Below are 22,503 nucleotides of genomic sequence, written 5' to 3'. Positions count from 1 at the left end.
AAAGGATGGATGGGAGGACGGCAGTGAGACATTTAATCAATGTCATAAAAATGTAACATTCATTGGTCTCCTAAAATGAAATTAATAATCTGTGTAGAAGTATCATTAGGAGATAAGTGACATTTTTAGGCTTTGATTTGTAACTTGTAACAAATCTTACTTCCACATATTTCAAACATTCTTAGTGATATCCATCTTTATTAAAACATACCAAAACCTTTTCACCTCAGCTAGAGTGGCCCATCAAACATTTTTTCCCCAGCATAATATCCTTAAGTAAAAAGACACATTACCAGGCACAGACTTTGCAGTAATGAAGGCAGGAAGAGACATGCTCCGTACCATATTCAAATTAAATCAGGGATTTCAATACTCCCTGATTATCAGGGAGTCTTGTCTTTCACTAATAAATTTCTCCTTCATCCCAGGCAGAGGCTTTCTAAGCTCTCTCTGAACTGATCAGACACTTCATTGTGTGCAGGAGGGCGAGGATAAGGTGTGTGCATGGGGGGAGCAGTAGTGTGGGGTGGGGGAATACAAAATTAGGCAAGTCTGCTCCATAAATGATTGGAGCTATCACATGAAAGGCAGCCTTACAGGAACACAAATCTGATTCACATGGCTGCTGAATTTAGAAGGATTTGGGGGAAGGAGTAGCTAATATGCAGAGGTTTATTCTCCTTACATTTAACATCAAGGCATTTTGCATCCAAGCACTTTCATACATTTTAATGGAGCTAACTTTGATTTGCTCCAGGTAAGTGAGGTGAGAAGCTGGAGTCCAGGCCAGGGATTATTAGTACAGATCATCTGTCAGACAGAGGGGGAGTGACACCCTTCCTCTGCCCTCTCCCCTTCCTTTGCCTTTTTAAAAGGGCACCAAGAAAGAAATTTTTTTTTTTTTTTAAATTAGCAACATAATCGCAATCAAGTTGCATCTCTTCTTCATGGACTCCTGTCAAGCATATTCTAATTAAGCTGTTTCTGTTTTCATTGTGGACCAAGAGGAGGATGACAGCAGGGAGAAGTTGGTGAGAGTTATCACCGCACACGTTCAGAAGTTACAGAGATAAAGGACAAGCCCCTTGTCGTGGCTGTGACAACAACAACAGAGAGAGTCCCTGCTGGGGGCCACGTGCTGGAGCCTGGCACATCGTCCTTGCCTCAAAGAGAATCCAGGATGAACAGGGAAGGGAGATAAAGGGAGGATCACAATCCTATCTACACATGGAAACCGTGGCGTGGAGAGATGTGATTCTTTGCCCAATATCACAAAGCTGCTCTACATCAAAATCAAGTGGTGCACCTAATTCTCCAAAGTCCCACTTAAGTGCCTTAATCAAAAACTGCTTCAGGGCCTAGAGAGAATTGTCCTGTATATTAATTATCCTTTACATTTGAAGAGCTGCTAGGAAAGTGTTCTTGTTTTCACTCCTAGGCCAGGTTCCAAAGGGTCCCACTTAATAAAACATTCAAAACTTCACCAGGGATTTCTGGTCAATTTTGTTACCACCTTTGATTCTGTTTGTGTTCTCCCATAACTGCCCTAACTCGTGAGAAAAGGACATTTTTCTTTTATTTATACAGTTGACTCTGTACACATTTAGTCTCCACAGCTCAGGGAATTTGGTGTCACTGTTACTGCACTGATGTCCTGCTCTCACCAGCCCCATTCAGACTCAAACTGCCAATTTAAAATGTCTGATCACATATGTGATCTGATAACAAACAACTATCTAACCACTCCCAAATATAAAGATGATATTATTGCACATCTCCAAGGACTCTGGGCTCCCCAGTTTTATTAAGAATGGCCCAGAATGCAGATCTGCAGGTTTGGCCCTGTGCAGGGCAGGGACTTGGACTGCAGTGACCTCCTTCCAGCTCTGGATATTCTCTGATTCTATTCTTAGCAATAATTTTGCTCAAAGGACAAAACTAGCCATAGCAGTGCACATGTGCATGTCTGTAACAATAATTTTCACACCTTCTCCAGCTAGAAAGCCTTAGACTGTCCCTTGCCTTCACAGCTTCTGCATGGGCTCACCTGGCCACGACAGGAATGTCACAGGTAACAGAGTGCAAACACCAGCTCCAGAATGCCACAAAGGGCAGGCAGCTGCCCTGGCTCCTTCCCCACCTCTGAAGTTCCCTCTATTGACAGGTATTGACTACAATGACTTGGTAATTCCCACTATATCCCCTTATTGTCATTTTTGCCTACTTTGCTTTTCGCTGAAATTATTTACTGAAAGAAAAACACAAAGGCCCCTCCCTTTGCAAAGGTGAGGTCTTTGCTCAGGCCCACAGATTTTAACCTCATAAATATTCCCAGCTATAAGATCTTATTAAGAAGGTATGTCTCCCAAGAGCATAAAACCATCAAGCTGTAAATTTTATTTAATTTCCCATGAGATTTCCTAGCCTCATACATATAATTAGAGTGCAGTATAGAGCACTTTTTGTGTTTTGTCAATAAATCACTAGGGAACAATCAACGTTTAAGAGGACAAGCTTTAATGATTTTTCAGACCCCTAAGCAATCATGCCTGCTACAGTGGCAAGCTGGTCTTTAACTTTCTCTAACTAGGATTGTGGACTGTAATGTTAGAGAAGGTCCCAAACACTTAATCCTATTAGACTCCACAGCCCAGACAATCATAGCTTATACCCCGGGGACATATTGATTTTGATTTGCTTGACAGATAAGACCAGCCAAGCTACTGTAGGCTATGTGTTATTAAGTGTTTACAAATTAAATATCTTAAGGTCTGTAACAAGCACAGCTCTGCAGCTGCAGGTTGGCAATTACCTGTGCAGCTGGACAGAGGAGGAGTCTCCATCCATCACCCAGGGCACATCTGGCAGCACTAGGAGTGTGCCATGGTCCAGGGGCTCCTGGCCCAGCAGGAACACAGAGCTCTGATCCCCACTGCAGCCTCTGGGGAACCCAGATCTTCCTGCAACACTTGGGCTTGTGGCAAAATATCTCAGGAATGCCTCTGTCAGGAGGGACTCCTCAGGGAGTGTGTCAGTACTGAGCCATGACACAAGCTTGGTCATTTTTATAAAAATCCCCCACTCACCTCACTTGTTTTGTCCTCTCTGTGCTTTATCCTAACTCACAAACTGAGCATCATTTGCATGCTGCTGCCACAGTCTGTATTTCCTCTGTCCTACCTGGCTTCTCAGGGAAGCTCCCCCTGCACAGCACAGACAGAGGTAAACCATTCTTTCACATGCAAATGTCTCTGACTTTTGGAAAGACAACCCCATTTCTTGTTACAAAAAACCCCAAGAAACCCCAATTGAACCAACCCTCCCCCCCGCAAAAAAAAAAAAAAAAAACCCAAACAAAAAAACAACCAACCAACAATAACAAAAGAAAAATTATATACATATATTGGAGATGATTTAGAGAAAAAAATGCATACAATCAAATCCTTTCTTGCATGCAAACCATAAAATAACTTTTACACCTGGGAGAGCTGAATGAGTGTATTTCTGATTTGGCATTATTTTACCCTTGACTTTGCACTGATGTCAATGACAGAAGGAGAAAAATAACTGCAGAGAAGGGATGTAAAGAATTCATAAATTCCCTGAAAGGAAATATCTGAAAAAGAGCAATTGCCTTCCCCAGCTCCTGGCAGAACACAGAACTCCTTGGGTCAACAGCCCAGGACAGCATTTGTGTCCCCTGAATTACCCTTGTGATCTCAAGTGGAAAGCAGCTTATAGGCACTGAATGCACATTAAACACTTGAGCTTTCCCTCGTATAATTTGATAATCACACCAACTACACTATCAGGCAAGAGTCTCCCAAGTACTTTAAATATGTTAATGAAGCAAGATTTTATCTATAGTCTTATACAGCTTGCACAAATCTATAAATAGGCTTATCTCAGGGTTATTGCTGTTATAAATTAATTATGGAAATGTCAACCAAATCAGGTACATGCCAAAGGAGTAATGGGGAAAGCAGTGATTTGCAACAGGAGATTCAGATACTGGGTGACCTGCATGAAGGGTTCACAGCCCCTGGCAGCAGTCCACGGGCTTTGGGGGAATTTAACCTTGAAGAATACACTTAAAATTGGTTTTCATATGAGTAATTGACAGTGGCTGGAGAAGTGGACTGAATTAAGGAAGAGTTATTGCGCTGTTGGCTGGTAGCATCTCATTCCTTAAGCCACAGTTGTTTCTTCTGGGAGCTGCTGGATAAAGGAGTTGGGGTTTTCTGGGGGAGGAAAGGTGAGGGAATGGAGATGAGGGGCCTTGGTGTAAATTCCTCCCTTCACTGCACTATGCCAAAGGCATAGGACATCTAGGAATGATATACAGTTATTTAAAAGGAAAATCTCAAGCAAATAAAAATCACTGTTTTCCACTTAGACTCGAATATCTATTTGTTTTAAGGACAACACCAAAACTCTGTGACTCCTGAATATTACAAGAAAATTCAAATATGCATTTAACCCAAATGGCACTCGAAGAGGGATGAAAGATCTGTCAGAGCACAACAGCTACTTAGGTCCTAAATACCATATTCCTTCTCCTATTTATTCTTTATACAGTGATATGACCTGTGGACCCCAGCTCTGGATAAGTACCCTCACTACATCTGCTGCCTCTCAACCTGAACAAAATGATCACCATGCCCCAAACATCTTGACTTCAAAAAGGAAACATTATTTATTTTCAATAGTTAATGCATATTATCCTTTTATTTAATCAGAAGAATAGCTTTAGAATGTATTTTTTTAAATTTTAGATTTTTTTATAATTCTTATAATAGGTTGATACCATTCTTGAGTCACTGATAAAGAAAATATAGGACATTATGGCTGAAATATCACATTATAATGTGCCAGCAGTGCTGAAGTTGAAGCATGTTAAAAGTTTGTGTATATTATCTCAGTTCTGAAAGCTCAGTGCAAAGAGCTGATGATCATATACATCTTTAAAAAAAAGGAAAACAGTTTGGCCAGTGACTGGTATTGGCAATGTTTGAGTGTCCAGACCTATTCTGCTAAAGCCAGTCTGAAGTTCCTACAGAACTCAATCCAAAGACTCTGCAAAACCCAAAACATCCTCCACTAGGAACTGGGAGGTTATTGTGTGCAGCAGAATTCAGTCTCCCAGGTCGGATCCACATCTGTGGGACTGAAACATAATGAATTGGTGAAAGAGTCTGTTTGTAGAACATCAGCTAATCTCAGGGTACTTGCAGACATTTTATTCTTCTGGCTGCATCAATATAAATGGATTAAAATGCTTTCTATTGCCTGCTAGGACTTGGTGCTCCAGCTGGTCAAATATAAGGAAGACATGGATGCTAAGACATGAGAGAAAGGTGCACAAGGTAAGGGCTGTTCCACAGGCCAGGAGGCAGAAAGGACAAAGACACCAACAAGCCATTTATGACTTATTTCCATTTGGGTGTGTGTGGCATTTTGGTTATAGGAGTGGCTGAAAGGATAATGCAACATAGTTCTCCATGTAATGGAGAAGCAAAAGAGAGAAAGAGCTTTATTCAAAGAAACTCTTCACTTATATAGGGTAGTTAGTGCAAAACAGAATAGAAAAGGCTCACTGGTCCGAGAAGGCAACACCTCTTTGAAAACATGCTTTATGCAAAACAAGCCATGTCCAGCAGGTGTTTAATCATTGTTATAATTCCTTGTCCTCCAGCAGCCTGAGAAACCCAAGGCTTCAAGGCTGATTTTCTGTGGTTCCCAGCAGTATCCAACAACATGTCCCCCTTTCCAAAATAAATTAAAAAAAAAAAAAAAAGTATCTTTGCTCCCCAGCAAGCCCTTTGCTAGGGAGGACAAATATGCAGGAGACCTGAGGATACTAGCCTGGGAGGTTCCAAATTTGTTGACCTTCCTTGCAAAAAAATCCACCACCAAAGCACTATTTCCAATACAATAATAAAATCTGCTACAGGGTGGGTTTTCTCCTGAGTGCCACAGGAGCAGCAGAGCCCCTGTTCTCTGTTTAATCACAGATTCATACCCCACTCCTGCCCTTGGATGACAAAAGCTCCATACTTTGGTTTGAATCCTGCAGCTGGGGCAGCTCCACAAGAGCAGGGAACATGTGAAATTCTGCACTGCAGCATCTGCTACTGCTCCTTTCCATTAAAATTAAAAGCTCTATTACAGACATTAAAATCAGATCTCCTAACTGCTTAATAGGTAGGTAATGGACTCAAATTCTCAGTGAAAAAGTCACAGTGTGAGGCAATTTTCTGCAGATGAAGCTTGGTTTTAAGGATCTTGATAAAATGCTTAATATTTCCTGAGAAATAACTTTAGAGATTTATAAATACACCTACTCATTTCACTGCCATGGGGTGTTGCACACCATCACCCCAAACAAAACCTGCAGAAAAGCTTGTGACACTGACAGGGTGGGATGCATGAAACAAAGCAAGTGACCTCTGGTGACATTGTCCTGACTGGTGTTTTACACAGCAAATGGTCAACCTCCCACTCCACCTCTACACATTTCTTTTTCCATGGAGCCCATAAATCTTTAAATAAAGCTCCAAATATCTGTGTGCTTTGCAAGAGCATCACAAGCGTGGCTCTCCATTGCAGTTCCAGCTCCTGGCAGTGCCCCAGGATCTGGATGACAGCATGGGAGGCAGCATCAGACTGCACTGTGCTCCCTTTCCACCCCCTCCTGCCATGGATTTGTGGTGCAGGTTCCACTTTGAGCTGTCCTGGCAGCCGTGGGGCTGGGATTTTATGGGAAGCATTTGGAGAGTAACGGGCGATGCAGGATCCAGTGAGTCTGGAAATGCTGGTCAAAATATCACCTCATGCTCATGATCTCCCCATTTACTGCTCCTAAAATTTTAACTAGGCTGGAGTGGGCAGCCAGGCCTGTGTGGAGACTGATGGTGCTCCATTCTCAATGACCTGATCACAGCTACTGCTCATAAACAGCCCAGGGAGTGACTGTGCAGCTCTGGCCAGGCCATTAGGGCTGATCCAAAACAGGCTAACGAGGACCCTGCTTGCATCCTGGAATTCATAAAACTTTTCAATGTGTTATACTGGCCTTGTAAAAGTGGAATGTCTGTGTAGTATATTCTAAAGATGTCTAAATGTTCAGAATTTCACATGAGGCTGTGGAAAAATTGTCTTCCTTCCACTGTTCTGGCATCAAACACTGTTCATGGATAATGGGAAGCAGGAGGAGCACAGGCCATCAAAACAAGGGATCAGCCTGAGGTTGGCAAGAATAAACTTAATTACAGCAAATCCCATGGACAGCACAAGCCTTTTACCCAGCAGAGAGTGGGGCTTCATTCATGATATCCAAGTGCTTCCAGGGCCGAATCCAGACCCCCTGAAAGAAAGATTTCACTGGGCTTTGGATTTGGAGCATGTACAAGTAGGGTTATGCTGTTTGGAGACATAATGAATAATTAATATTGCCACTGAAAAAGTATCTTCTTCAAACTGGGGCTTGAACAAACAGTGGTCAAAGACTTCTGTAAAGTAAAGGAGTTTTCCATATCTTAAGGTAAAGGAGGATCACACAGATGTTTATCCAAACTAGGAAAGGATTAAATCTCTTTTATTCTTCTCAAAAAATTACAGGTAAAATGTATTTTCCTTATGGCTCTAGACTATCAAGAAAAATGCAGTGAATAAACATGAAACGTGGAAGGAGGGGACAATCCACGCTATTGCACCACAGTAAATGAGGTGACTTAAACCTGGTATTTTCCATTAAAAACACATTTTTACCATCTTTGAAAAAATACAGTTCACTGCCATTTAGACCTTACCAGCAGTTCTGAAGGAATGTGGGATTTTCTGCCTTGAAATGAAATGAGGACTGTCCTGAGCCAGAGAAAGAGCCCAAGGATGAAGAGGCAGGGTTGAGCCAGCCTGCCCTGCAGCCTGTCCCTGAGGATGCACTGTCTCTAGGCACATGGAGAACGGCAGAAGCTCCATCTGACACTCAACAGGTTCAAAAAGCCATTTTATTCCCATTATTCCCCAAAGCCACAGCCAGTGCTGTGCAGCAACTGGCCAACCATGTTCTAATTAAGCCATGGTAGTTTCAGCACAGGCTGTTTCCTGGGGATTAATGACCAACAGAGAGGCAGTTGATGATCTGAGGCCCATTAAAGCCAGTTAGTCATTAATCCCCAGCTAGAGCCTGCATCCAAGTCATTACAGATATTATTAGACTTGGGGACAGGCTTCTTGTGTGGATGCATGTTATTGGTTTGAGCACCTGATGTGGTTGTTATAAGCTGGGGCAAAGGAGGAAGCAACATTTCTGATTATGAAGGTTTAAGCCTCAGAACACCAAACTTCCTCCCCAAGTTCAGATAAGCTCCTTAATCTCTCTGCAACTAAATTACATTAACTTGAAAGGGGAAAAAAGGATTACCTGTTTACAAGAGATACAAATAAATAATCAGGAATGGAAGCTTCCACTTGTCAGAGCATCACACTGTCTACCAACCTCACACTTTGCTACAGAAATGATTAAAAAACAACCAGAAAAATGAGAAGAAGGAATGGCTAAAGGCCAGTAACACAGGGTGAGGTGCAGAGCAGCTCCTGAGGGCTGGGACCCTCTGTGCCACACAAAGAGAGCAGCTGAGGCTGTTCTTTCACAGTGCAGACACAAAGCAGACACAGTCAGCCTGGAAAGCAGCTGGGGGAGCAGTGGACCCAGGGCTGCCCAGGAAGCAGTGCCTACAAGCCCTTTGATGGAGCACACATGGGGCATTCCAGCCTCGTGGTCCCCCTGCTGCTGAAGGTCTCTGTGGAATGAGGAGTCAATGGGTGCCAGGGGGTTCATGCTCACCACAGGTTTTTGTTCTCTTCCATGAGAACATCAAGGGCACTGTGAGGTTCCAGCTAATCTGTCTGGCTGTATAAAGTTGTTATTATTGGTTCTACTGCTGCTGATGTCTGACAGACACAGCCCCTCTGCTCTGAACCACATCCTTGTCTTGCTGCTGCCTATTAATATCCCCTGCATACGTGACACTGGAGGAGGCTGTCACTCCTGTGTCACTCACTTGCCTTTCCCTGTCACTGGAGAATAAATCCTTTTCTGTGAAAATCCTAGCAATAATCCAGGTTATACATTCTCCAGGCAATCCTGGCAGCTAAGTGGACCAGACAGGCAGAGCTGGAAGAGAAGGAAGAACGAGCAACCATTTTATGTCTTCAAGCATGTGTAATAAAAATATCTATTAACTCCAGCACATAGGTCAGATTTCCTTTAATTACAATACTGGAAAGAGGAACACCTGAAAGAGCAGTGTCACACATGAGATCAGGCTCCCCTGCACAAGGAGTGTGAGGTCCTGGTGATTAATGAATTACTGCAGATGGAGGGACTGCTCTGATCCATTTGGACAAATCAGTGCAGGAAGGAGCAGGTAATAAGTTGCACAGGTATAAATGGCCCCCAGCACTCTGGTGTGCAGACAGGTTCACCTCACAAAAGAATACTCACAGAAGTAAAAAAAAAAAGGAAAAAAAATCCAATTAGTGTCTAAAAATCCCAAGACATGATACTACTTGGGGAAAGAAAAAAAAAGGAGGGGGAAAAAATCCCCTCTAAGGCTTGATGCCTTGACAACCAACAGGTAATATTTTGCTTTTATTGTCTACAAAGTAATGAGAAAGTGAGAAGAGCTGTGAGTGTAGGTGTCTGAGTGAGCACAGGACTGAGGCACTGCAGGGTGCAGCAGGACTGACACCTCCTCATTTAGGGGCTCCCAGATTTGTTCCCTGCAGTGGCAGCACAGATGCCAACTGCTGCCAGCTCCCCCAGCAAGGCCAGTCCCCAGGGAGCTGCTCCTCTGCCCAGCAGCACAGCTGGTGCTTCAGGGCACAGGAAAATCCCACACAGGGCTCCCACCACAGCAGAGCAGCTGCAGAGTTCCCATGGGAATTGCCTCCTGGACCCTCTGAGGAACAGTTTATCCCCAGTGCATTATTAATCTTCCATCTGTCATCCCCAGAAGAGCTGGGGCGTGCTGTGCTGGCTGCAGAACCATCATCTGCTTCTCCAAATGCCCTGGCAGGTGATGGGGCTGTCCCAGCTTGGTCCTTTGGATTCACCTGGCAAGCTGCACCTGACTTGGTGCATGTGGGCACCCCCAGCACCTCGAGAGTCAGGCCAAACAGGGCTCATAACACAGCATTCCTTCCACAAAATCAGATGTAATTTCTTTTTTTTTTTAATATATCTTTGGCCTTTGCACCACAGGTATAAACCAGAGACTGCTTCTTCTCTGCTGCTCCCTGTGCCACACATGGAACAGGAACCCAGCTCTGCTTGGATCTCTGCCCCTCAGGCTGCACTCATCCCATCACCTTTGGTGTGACCCAAATAATCTGTTCAGAGCCCTACCAGAGCTGCTGCTACATGCTCAGTACACAGCAAAGTGCAGGGATTCCTACTTTATTCCCTTTGAGTCTAACAGAGATCGAAGCTTTCAACAAGAAGAGACCAAAAGAGAGACAGAAAGGAAGAAAGAGGAATTTTAAACCACCTTAGGAGATTTGGAAGTTGGATTTTCTGTACATACCTCAAGTATAATTCACCTTGACTTCCTTCAGCTTCCTTCAGGGCAGGTTTGGTTTGGATTTTAGGGAAAGGTTCTTCCCCAGAGGTGGTGGCACTGCCCAGGCTCCCAGGGAATGGGCACAGCCAGAGCTCCAGGAGCTGCCAGGGATGGACAGGAAGGGATTGTTGGGGTGTCTGTGCAGGGCTGGGTGATCCCTGGGGGTCCCTTCCAGCTCAGGACATTTCAGGATTCTGTGACCTAAGGCCTAGCTCTGGCACAGGTCATTATTAATAGGATTTAATCCCAATGCATCTCATACACAAAAGCAATCTCCAAGGTTTTTGCTTCTGCCTGTGTTTTGGATAAATCTGAACACACTGACCAGCCACCTGGAGCACTGTGGTTTTCTTCAAAACAATTTCCACGAGGTTTTTGCCCTCATTGTTTTAGTGCACAGGACAGAAGAGATCCTGGGGCAGCTTTGTGCTCCCAGCTCCCTGTCCATGAGAGAGTCACCTTCTCCCTGCCAGCAGACCTGGGGCTGTCCCTGTGTCACACAGCAGGGCAGGGCTGTGCCTGGGGTGCCCAGAGGCACAGGGAGGGATGGCCTGAGCCCAGCAGGGCAGGGCAGGGCCGTGTCCACAGCTCAGAGCTCAGCCTGCTGCCCACACCCACTGGAAGGTTTCCAGGGGAAGCACCTTGGGGAAAGGCTGCTCACCAGGGAAACAGCCTCTTGGGAAGACAAGTGTCACCAGCAGCCGAGTCCCCTCAGCTCTGCCCTTTGCAGGAGAGGAAGAAATGATCCCCAGGAGCACCTGGGCCAGCAGAGCCTCTGGCACGTTGCACCTCATGCGTGTCTTGTTTATTCTAAGTGCAGCTACAAATCTGTCGAGTGAGCATTTTGTTTTGATTAAAAATTAATAGCTGCTTTTGACCCAGGTGGATTAATTTCACTTTCACTGAGTATCAAGTTAATTGACACAAACTACTGTCAGGTGAAAGAACCAATTAACAAACTGTGAGGAGGACTCCTCTCCCCCTCCCTCTTCCTCTCCCCCAAATGTTGCTTTGACTGAAGGTTTTTTTTTTTTCCTTTTAATAGAGAAATTTTATCTCAGCAGAATGAGATTAATTACTTAACAAAGAGAGGAACAAAAGGGAAGGAGGGTGGGGTGCTCCCTCCCTCTGAGCACAGGATGCTGCAGAGCAGGGGTGGAAGAGGGACTGCTCCTGCCTCCAGCCTTACCTGGGCTTGTTCTCACCAGCTCACTGCCACCTCCAAAATTATCAGTCAGCAGGGCTGGGGCTCATCACAGGTTGGCAGAAATCCTTGAAAAGGTCCCAGGACAGGACAGCAAGGTCATGGGAACAGAGAGGAGCAGGATCCATCCAGAGCAGCGTGAGCCACACAAACCTCCTGTCCCCAGGTTTTATATTTAAATCAGGAGTTTTCTGCAGCAAGGCATTATGGATAGGAGCATGCAGCAGCCTAGGAAAACCAAAGTAGCTCCTTATTTAATGGCTGAGCTGTAGGGATTGTGCTCCAGGGACAGGGAGTGGCAGGGCTGGTACAGGGGCTGGGCTTGGCCAGTGCTGGGAGCAGCCACACTTGGCCCGTGGCAGAGGACTGGACACAGCACAGCTCTGAGGAACCCAGGGCTACATTTCCTATAGCCAAAGTGACCTGGACTTCCAAGTATCACTTTAACCTGCCTTGTGCTAGGGAAGGTAAATCCCTGCAGGAAGGAGGAGACACAAAAAGCATGTTGGGTATGCACCTCCATTAAAATCAAAACTGGCTGGGCTGCCTGATTTGCTTATGCCCTTCTAAAAATCCCATAGGAAACTTATTTATATCTCCAGGCATCCAAATGCTATCTAAAACCTTGTCCTTCATAATTCATGTGATTTGGACATCTCTGCTTTGTATGTCTGTTAAGAAAATTAAAAATAGCCTCCTAGATTGTCTGGGTTTAAAAATCCATTCCAAGCTACTAATGCTGCGTCTAAAGTTTTATTATAGAAGTTGCTTAACTAGGCAAATATTTTCAGTTATATATATTTTCCCTGTATTTACAGAACTCATAGCACTTCATTTATCCTCCTGAGACTGTTTGTTCAAATCATTCTTTTACATCCTTAGCCACTATTCTACCCCGGGGACCAGCTACAAGCTTTTGCCATTATTAATTTTTTATTCAAAGAAACAGCTAGAAAACCTATTAAAGGGGGGAGAGGCAGAGAGAAGGAGGAAAGGGGACACAGATTTTGCCTTCAGCTGGCCTCCTCCTTCACTGGGACCTCACATTCTTTCTTGCACCTCTGAAAACCTTTCCTAAATGCTGTTTTCCCCACCTGGTAATGATGTACACTGGTGCAGAAGGGAGAAGCCCAGTTTTGGTCTCTGCAAAGGGAAAGCACTGACTGTGAGCTCCTCAGATACACAGATCTTCAATTTATATATGGACACAATGAGAAGGGCTAAAAGAAATATCTAAATAAAGGTGTGAGATACCTACAACAGAGACAGAAAGGTTTTGCTATAGCTAAAATGGGAGCATGCAGAAGTTCCCCTGCCCAGAGGGGGCCTGGCTGCCCCCAGCCTTTTTGTAGCACCATCAATTCATTAGCAGAGCTGTGCCTGAAAACCCTGCCATGCACCACGTGTGTCCACTCATTACCTGTGGGCCTCCAGTGATCATCTGCTGGTGGAGGACTACAAACATACCTGGCTGCTCTGACATACAGAGAACCAGGAGAAAATAAAAGGAGGAAATTGCAATTCAATTCAGTGCATATGGAGAATAAAGAGCCATCGTTTCATATGCACTGGCTTATCCTTCCCTTTGGTTTATGTTAAAAAATATACAGTATTAGCTGCCCTTTCCTCTGGGGAAATGAGCAGCACAGGTCATGGAAACCAATAAAGAACTGTCATGTGTTACTGCAATCTATCTGCATTTAGGTGATCCCTGTTCTGTCCCACATCTGACCAAGGGGGAAAAGCAATTGTTCAAATGAAACCAGGTGACAAAGCCTCCCAATCATTTTTTTCCCTTCATGTCTTCACAATCAGGACTCTGGGCTGAAAAACCACGAAGAGATCTCAGCATTAAGCACTTCAACACCCCTGGGAAATGCTTAACATAAGGTAACAAACCCACAAAGGATCCCACGTTTCTGAGAGGAGATCAGATGAGATCTGGCTGGCTACTGAATATTAAAAGATACACACAAACCCCCCTGCAGATGAATTTGCCATAGCATAACCCTTCTTATGACAGACCACCGTGGTTACAGTCCCATCACCTTCTTTTAGACTTTTAAACTACAAGTGATTCATGTTAGAATGTGCAAAAAGAGGGAAGGTGCTGGATCTGTTAGGAGCAAGACTGGGGGAGATTTGCTGTGCCAGGGAGAAGTGCAGCTCATGAGATGGATTGCAGGTTTTACTTCCCTGCCCATCACAGCCTCTTCCCTGTTAACTGTCCTGACATCTGAGCAAGGGCACTGAGATAATTTTTTATCCCAGATATAAAAATGGGGCAAGAACAAACATGCTCAGGTTTTCAATCAGGTCTCAGCCAGGCAGTCTGGCAGTGTGACCTGAACTGTGACTGTCCAAGGGACACAAATGACACAGCCCTGGCAGTTCAGATTTCAGGAGCCCCTCCACTGACTGCAAATTAAAGGAAAGGGTCAACTTCATTTAGCACTGACTTCTGTCTTCATTTCATGCTCAGAGGATGCACTCAGGCTAGAGCCTTAGCTGATGCAAATCAAGAAAGCTCAGTAGCAATCAGTGTTGGACTGATTTATAACAACTGCAAGTCTAGCCCCTTACAAGGTCAATATTAGCAAAAGGAAGAAGGGAATATGATGGTACTTACTGTGGATTTTAAAGCAAGACACTCCACAGTGGGGGAAGGAGCATCTTACATGGGAATCTTTCATTATGCTTTTATGGTGGTGGGAAATCACACACACTAGAATATGAATCTGTAACTAATTAAAGTAACTAATTAAAGAGCTCTTCAAAATGTGCTTTATCTTGAATTCCCTTTTTCCTGCTTCACTGTTTCATTGTTCTTCATGTCCTTAGAAATTTATCCAAGTGCTGCAGGCAGCAATCAGTTAAAGAACCCTATGGTGGTTTATTGCTCAGCATATTGCTGGGGCCTTCTGCCTCTCAGTCTCTTACAAAGGTGAATTAGTGCTTCTGCACTTGTGAAAATGTGCTTAGGAGTTTTATTACACAGTGATTCCTGCAAAAAGGTGAAATAAAGTATCTGTCACTACAGCTGGTTCTTTGTCACTACAACTGGTACTGAAATTAATTATTTCCACCCCTCTCAATTATTCACCACCTTTACTGAAATCCAGAAAAGTGCAGTAGCTGGTCATTATCTAAAAGAGAAAAAAAGGCTTTAACAACATCTGCAGATAAGCATGAATGCCTCCTGCTAGAGGAATCTCTTCCTAACTAGTTCCCATATTTCAGGTAAGTGGAATCACTTGTCTGATTAGCTGTGGCCTGAAATCTTTTTCTCCTGAGTAAGCAGTCACATGAAAAAGCCCTGAAGTTCTCAAATGAGAATCCCTAGGAAGCCTCATTTGATTGAGTCACTTCACTTGGATGGCAGAGGTAAAAGTCTCTGGTGTGACACAGAAATCAGTGATGATCCACAATCCTGAGCAGCTGAGCTGCTGCAGAGGCCAGATTCCAGATTCCAGATTCCAGATTCCAGCCTGGATGGCACAGGCAATATTCCTTCTACAGCACCCACCTGGGACAGCCATCCCTGCTCAGGTGTTCCCAAACACAGTTTGTACATGTGAGTTTCTTTGTTTTACAGCACCAGTTCTTGAGATGAGGTTGAAGCCAAAGCCAGCTTACTTTACCTGTATTTATCCTGGGTATGCAGACTACAGTTTATAGTGGTGAGAAATTTGAGATTAAAAGAACATGGAAAACACAGAAATGGCTACAACTTGTATTTTGCTTTTATGTTACATCCCAGCTTCTCAAATTAAAAACCAGTCAAACAAAAAAGCCCCAACCACTCCAGCAGTTCTTCACTATTCTTTTTGTAGTTATTGGCAGTGGCAAAAGTATGAGATCACACTTTTAGAAATTGTTCTCCCTCACCTGGAAGCAGATTGGCACCTTTGCCATTGCAAAGATCCTCTTCCTGTTAATAAAAAGGCAATTTCTTTGGGTAACAAAGCCATGGACTTCTGGCAGTAAGCCAGGAAGCTTAAAGAGAACTGTTGAATTCTGCAAACATAATAGACAAGGGACTCAGCTTAAGAAAAGATTTCATCTATCAACTAACAAGAGGCTGGGGTCATGAAGTAGGGTATTCTTTATACTTGAGAGACCAAGCTAAAAGTCTTTAAAATGTGCAAGGAAATGCTGGCTGGAATGTTCTCCCTGTGTAACAGGCTGAGGCTTCCAGGAGGCTTATCATTCCTCCTGACAGTCTGACAGGACTGTGTAATACAGAAGTTTAGCAGTGTGGGCAGGTTAAATTATACTAGGCAGGAGAAATCATTTCAATGTGAATTGAAGCGTTTACTCTTGTCCACTTCCAGCTCCAGCTTGTTATTCTCTGCAGCCCACAGCTTCATGTTTTTAGCAGAAAAGCTTCATTTTTAAGTGGATGTTATACAAGGGGTGCTTTGGTTCTAGGACTTGCTGTTTACTCACAAAACATCCTTAACACACCACTTAAGTGTGACTTGGTTTTTGCTCATCTAGTAATTTTGTATGTATATTTCTATGTATTATTCTATGTATTCTGTGTATTATTCTTTAATGTTTTTAGCTGGCATGGCAAATATTGTGGTAAACAGATTATATATTGAGCAATGTGGTTATGGGAAGTTTTGACTAAACCTTAGTGAATTTATATAGAGAAAATAGTCTTATGAATAAGAATGAACTTCCAGAAAAAATGTGCCATTCCCCTGTGAAAAAGGGCAGAGTAAAGAGCATTTTCAGTCCTTTATTCCTCCTGGAAAAACACACAACCCTGCTCAGCTCAGCCCCCTCAGCCTATTCCATGGAGTCACAGAGAGCACTCTGATTTTTCTCCCTGGCCCAGAAGTCCAAAGCATCAGCTTTCCTGCTTTTCCAGGGTAATGCACTCCACCCCACAGCCCAGCCCAATGACACACAGCCCTTGTCCCTAAATCTAGAAAGAAAACCAGCCCATACACCACCTGTGGTTAAAGAAATACCTAAAGAAACACTGCTGGACTTGTGTCCTTGTGGCCATTTTGAGCTGGAGCTCGAGGGTCTTTATGGCTCCTTCCAAACCAAACCATTCTATTTTCCTCACTGTCTGTAAAGTAGGGTGACCCCTATCCCCAATGGAATTTTTTGTGTCATTAGCACTTCAGAATGAGTGGACACTAATTATTGGTAAATTATAATAAGATTTACACTGAATTACATGCAGCATCTGCATTAGTAGCCAGTGAGCCCATTCTGATTAATGTTACCACAGGAAGTAGCAGGGAGTGTGTAATGATTTGCTACAGCAGCTCACTGAAAGCTTTTTAGTCAGGTTTCCCATTAACAAAAAACAAGCATTAAATTACTTAAAGACAATCATTAATTTAAATAAGTATTTTGTAACTGTACATATAAATCAGAAAGAAACAGAGAACAGAAAAGAAACACAAGGAGTGCCCCAGTTGTCACATCAGCTAAACCCCCAGGAATGCACAGTGCCAAGTGGTCACCTCTCCTTTTCCTGCCCCAAGACCCTCAGAAATCACATACTGGCCTGTCCCAAATATTATCCCTCTGCTCTGAACTGCCTGGCACCTCTCCTCATCATGATTTTGCAAAACCAAACAAAAAAATCCCAAAATTTCTAAGTGCATTAACAGGAATCCCCAGCAGTGTCCTGGCATCACATAAAAATGTCATCAGAAACCAAGTTTTCTAAATGAGGTTACTTGTAAACATTTGGCATGTACAGTGCAAAATTCACCTCCATCCTTCCCAGTCTCTGAGAATCTGTGCTCAGTGGGCAGCTCAGAGCCAATAAAGCAGCCATCTATCAGTCCCTGAAACAAACTGAACCACCCCTGTGTTGGCAGAAGATCACAGTTTGAAAATGTTTCCTGCCTTACCCATTCCTAGAACGGCCCCTTTCTCTGAGACTATTATAGACTAGCACTCATTCTTCAGTTTGTCTAGGATCTGCTAAATGTTTCTCTGTAAATTCATCACTTGCACATTCACAGCCATGCATTAACTGCTCAGTTTTTCCCTGAAAGTAAGGAATTTGATATGATACATAAGTCACCATAAACTCCACAGGATTAAGTGAGTTATTGCATCTTACAGGACAACTGGTTCCTACAAATGATACCCTGGAAAATGACATTATCGCTCGGTGATTTGGCTCAATCTGATTGCTACAGTTAATGCAATAATGTAACTCAATTAGGATGCTTTTGTTATGAATGAACAACCTTGTTTAATATTGTCTGCCTGTCCAGAGTCAGCTGAAATGGGATGTTGAGGCAGCCTGCAAAGCCCAGAAATTCAGTGGTGCATTTTCAGAAGAGAGATCAGCATGAATTAGAAAGGCCAGGCCATTTTTAAAGACACAAAGGTCTTTGTGGTGTTTCCTACTAAAATAAAATTACAAACCAGGCATCTTTGTAATGGCTGCAAGTGAATCTAGACTATCCACAGAGGTCACAGAAAGGCTTGCAGGAGTCAGTGCACACAGGCTGACCCTCATTTCCAAACCACAGCACGTCAGGCTCACCTTAAGCCAATTCTTCCACACTCCCAGCTCCCCAGCAGCTCCCAGTGCAGACCAGTAGCTCCATCACAGTGCCCACACTGGGAGCCTGGGAGAACCTGCCAGCTGTCAGATAAACTTGTTTTGAGATTTTCCTGTGAGTTGTCCTTCTGAGATGCTTCCAGCACACACCAACAGCAGCCAGGGTCACTCCTGCACTGCCTGCACATCTGCTTTTCTCACAACTCCCACTCCCTGACCCTCAGAACATCTCTGCCCCCCAGAGCCATCTCCTTCCAGCAAAGAACCAAAAAAAAAAACTCCTGGAGGGGGACAGAGCAGGCAGAGCCTTTGGGACAAGGAGTTCCCTTGGCTGGCAGTGCCACGAGGGAGGAGGGAGGGAGGGAGAGGTTTTGCCAAACCTGCCCTGGATTAAAAGGAAGATGAAAGCCCAGAACAATCTTTACTCTGCTGGTACCTGCAGGTCCAACCCTTATTCAAACCCTGTGTGATTCTCTTCATTCTGCCCTGTGTGGGGGATTTCTGGAATCCAAGAGACATGGTAGCTGTGTTGTGCCATTCCAGGTCCCACAACACCCTGCCTGAGCCACAGGGAGAGAAGTATTGAGAGAACCAGGTCCTTGCTGGAATCCTTCTCAATTCATCAGTGCATGCATTTAATTTCCTGTCTCCTTGTTTTCAGCCTGTCCTTGGATATGTTTGTGAGAAACCTGAGATGGTTACATCTGCTGTGGCCTCCAAGACTATTAAAACCATTAAATAGCTGCCATAACTTTGTTCTAGATATATATTTTTTTCTTCTTCTTTCTAAAGAAACCTCCAAAGAAATGTCTCACCATCTCAGTTCTCAATCCCAAGCCTTTTCCTTTTCAAGGAAAAGTGAGAACAGACATTCAGGAATGGGGATCATGCCTCATACATGATTATAAAACCTGATTTGTTATAAAAAACAGATGTTATTCAAGAGTATAAAATGTATATGAACATTATGCTTGAATAACACACAGTTCTTAAAGAACACTTTGTATAACCTAGATGTGTTTGGCCATGGCCAAACTCCAAGATGCACAGATTGAATTTCTGTCTGTCTCCACACACACAGATCATAGGTGCCCACTCATCAATACCATTAACACACCTCCAACGCTCAGATCCAACCAACAGCAGCTCCATGGGGGTGTGGTGACCACAAGAATTGGGCCAGCACCTTTCAGGACACAGATTTCCTTTCAGGACATCTCATCTTACTTCTGTGTGGAAGCTGTACAGACACTTGTGCAGAATAACAGACACAACTTCTCAATCTACTAAGAGATCTCAGTTCAGACATTCTAAATGAAGTTTAAAATTCTCATCTTTCAGGACAGAGAGAGCATGTGGGCACATGCACTGTGTGCAGCCACAGACACTCATCTTCCCTGAGCTGAAATCACAACTTGCTACGTGCAAGATCAGAAAACCACTCTGTGATTTCACTCACTCTGCTCCAGTGGCACCTGAAAGTGAAATCTTGCCTGGCATTCCCACGTACACCCTTCATGGAACCACTTTGATAAAAGTTTTGCTGCATATAAAAAAGAAGATGTAACACTATAAAGTGAACAAGCAAAACTATCTATCATTTGGAATGTCTTTCTTACTGTGATCTAAGCTGCTGGGAAGGCTTTAGGAATTTGCATGTTATCCTTAGAGATGTCTGAAAGTGTCTCTTCTGTTTCTTGCACAGCACTGAGCACATCACCAGCTTTAATCTTTAATCTCTTCTTCTCTCCTCCCCTACTGAGAATCAAATCCTACAATCCAGGCACAGGTAAAACTATAGGGCATAATAAAGTTTGGCTCCAAGTGCTGCAATTAGGATGGGAATATTTATTGCCAGGAATGTGTTATACCAAAGAAACCCTCAAATCAGTATCACATCCTGAAACTCGGCCCTAGATCACAGAAACAGAAAAGTTTGGGCTGTAAGGGACCTTAAAGCTCATCCCATCCCACTCCCTGCCATTTCCACTGTCCCAGGGTGCTCCAAGCCCTGTCCAACCTGGCCTTGGGCACTTCAGAAAAGGTGGAGTGCACCTGGGATGGCAGGATTGAACAGGGAAAGTGGGGATTCAGGGACACTCTGGAGTTGGGATGGGATGATCTTTAAGGTCCCTTCCAGCACAAACCACTCCATGACTCTGTGAGCCCAGACCATCTTCCCCCAACAAGCCCAAGAGCTGCTCACCCCTATCCCTCTTCTCATCTCACAGGGAATACAAATGCAATCAAACACTTGAAAAGAGAAAGCAAAAAAATAAACAAAAACACTGAAGTTTTTCCAGTCTTCTTCCATCTGCTAATTCACAGAACATCAGAATGAGGACAGAGGAGACCAGCTTGGAGGATTTCAAACACACACAATCCCAGTTTAGCTTACAGAAACATGCTCTATAACTATGCACCTTTTGCCTGAAATTATTATAGATATTAGTGCTGCTGTGGGGAGGAGAGCTTGTGGGCAGCACAGACGTGTGTTGTAGATATTTACAAAACCACCAGGAGGCTGCAATAAAATTATCATGGGGTATATATTATGCTTTTTCAAGAAGCATTTAAAACCACTACAATGTTCAATTTAACCTCTCCCCCAAGTTTCCTGAGCACACATTTTCTCTGTATAGCTATACCTCTAATTTGGAATGTCAATATATATAAACAGACACATTGCAAATAATGTACATCTACATAAACAGATATGTTCAATGGAAGCAATGTCTATGATTTTCATAGTAGGCATGTGTATACATGAAAACACATGCTGCAAAATAATATACATGCAGATAAGCTATGGCTGGTATTCTAAGGTTCTGTACAAGAACAGTAATTGCATATATACAAATAATAAAAATTAAAATACTGGGCATAAGTGTGTGCTGCTATAGGTGTAAATATGACTCTGCACACATGCACAGAGCAGAAAATCAAGTGCAACACGAGCATACACTCATCAGCATTTGCTGCATTTGCATATTCCATATTGTTATGCATCATGCTCCATGCCTGTCACACATTTAACACGTACCATTCCCCAGCCCTGGATGCTTTTTGCTATCACTTTGAATTTTCATACAATGGTTTTATTTTTATCCCCTGCAAATGACACTTTTTAAGCCCTGGTGGCTGAGCAGTGTCTCAAGCCACTGATGTGACAGCGCTGGGGCTTCCAATGTGCCAGGGGCTCCTGGAGGGGCATCTGTGCCAAGCTGCCCTCCCCTGCTCCTGCTCTGCATTGTGTACTCACTGCCAGGAGCTGGGCTCAAGCCCTGGGGAGAGCAAAACCTGTTTGGGCCATTGACATTGAGTATCCTTGGTGCAGGAGTCAGGACCTGGAGGTATCCATCACTGCGGCTGCCTGCAGGCAGGCTGGAGCCAAGGAACTTGCCTGAGCAGCTAGTAAAATTTTAATGCACTCTGTAGTGTGGTCATGTCATACTCAGTTATGGCAAATAATCCCAGATGCCTGCAGAGGTAAAATGGAGCTGTAATGTGCTTGCCTCCTAACCCGAGCTGACAGCAATGATGTACGACTACCATTAGCGGAAAATATCACTTCAACTAACCCATGATCCAGCTCCGCTAAGGGTCACATTATCCATGAGGAACAAATTACACTCCCAAAGTAAATACAAATTTTCTACACGAAATGGGTACAAAAAGAAGGGAAGGGGGGCGGGGGGAGGGGGCAGGAGCAGAGGAGCACACGGTGTGGTGGCAGCGGTGACAAAGGACGGGACAGCGCCCGAGCGCAGCATCCACAGCAAACAGCTGCAGGGACCCTCCCTGTGCCACACCAGTGAACGAAAAGGAGCCTCATCCTCCCTCCTGATGGGCCTCAAACAGGCAGAAATCCTTCCTGACTGCCAGCACAGGGAGCCTGGCTGATCTTTCACCCCTGGGGCGAGCTGAAGGTGCTGCCTTCTCCAGAGCTAAAAGGACAACACCTGTACAAATACCCAGCATAAATCACCCTTGTGGGAAACATCCCAGCTCTGCAGAAATAGTTTTTGCAATAATACTGAGGAATCATTTCTCTAATCCTACCCCTAGCCAAAATAAATATATGCCAAACAGTAAGACAGCAGTATCCCACGCCCTGAAGTAAT

The 22,503-nt window shown here is 43.9% G+C and overlaps 1 protein-coding gene across 3 annotated transcripts in view; it reads right to left on the bottom strand.

Annotated features, from left to right (window-relative positions):
- Positions 1-22,503, bottom strand: part of AUTS2 (activator of transcription and developmental regulator AUTS2) — a 760,670-nt gene that overhangs the window by 208,959 nt on the left and 529,208 nt on the right. The window lies entirely within an intron of this gene.

The sequence above is a fragment of the Oenanthe melanoleuca genome, chromosome 19 (genome assembly GCF_029582105.1).
Source record: "Oenanthe melanoleuca isolate GR-GAL-2019-014 chromosome 19, OMel1.0, whole genome shotgun sequence".
NCBI classification, from domain to species: domain Eukaryota; kingdom Metazoa; phylum Chordata; class Aves; order Passeriformes; family Muscicapidae; genus Oenanthe; species Oenanthe melanoleuca.
The sequence above is the reverse complement of the archived record's forward strand: the minus strand, read 5'-3'. Positions and strand labels throughout refer to the sequence as shown.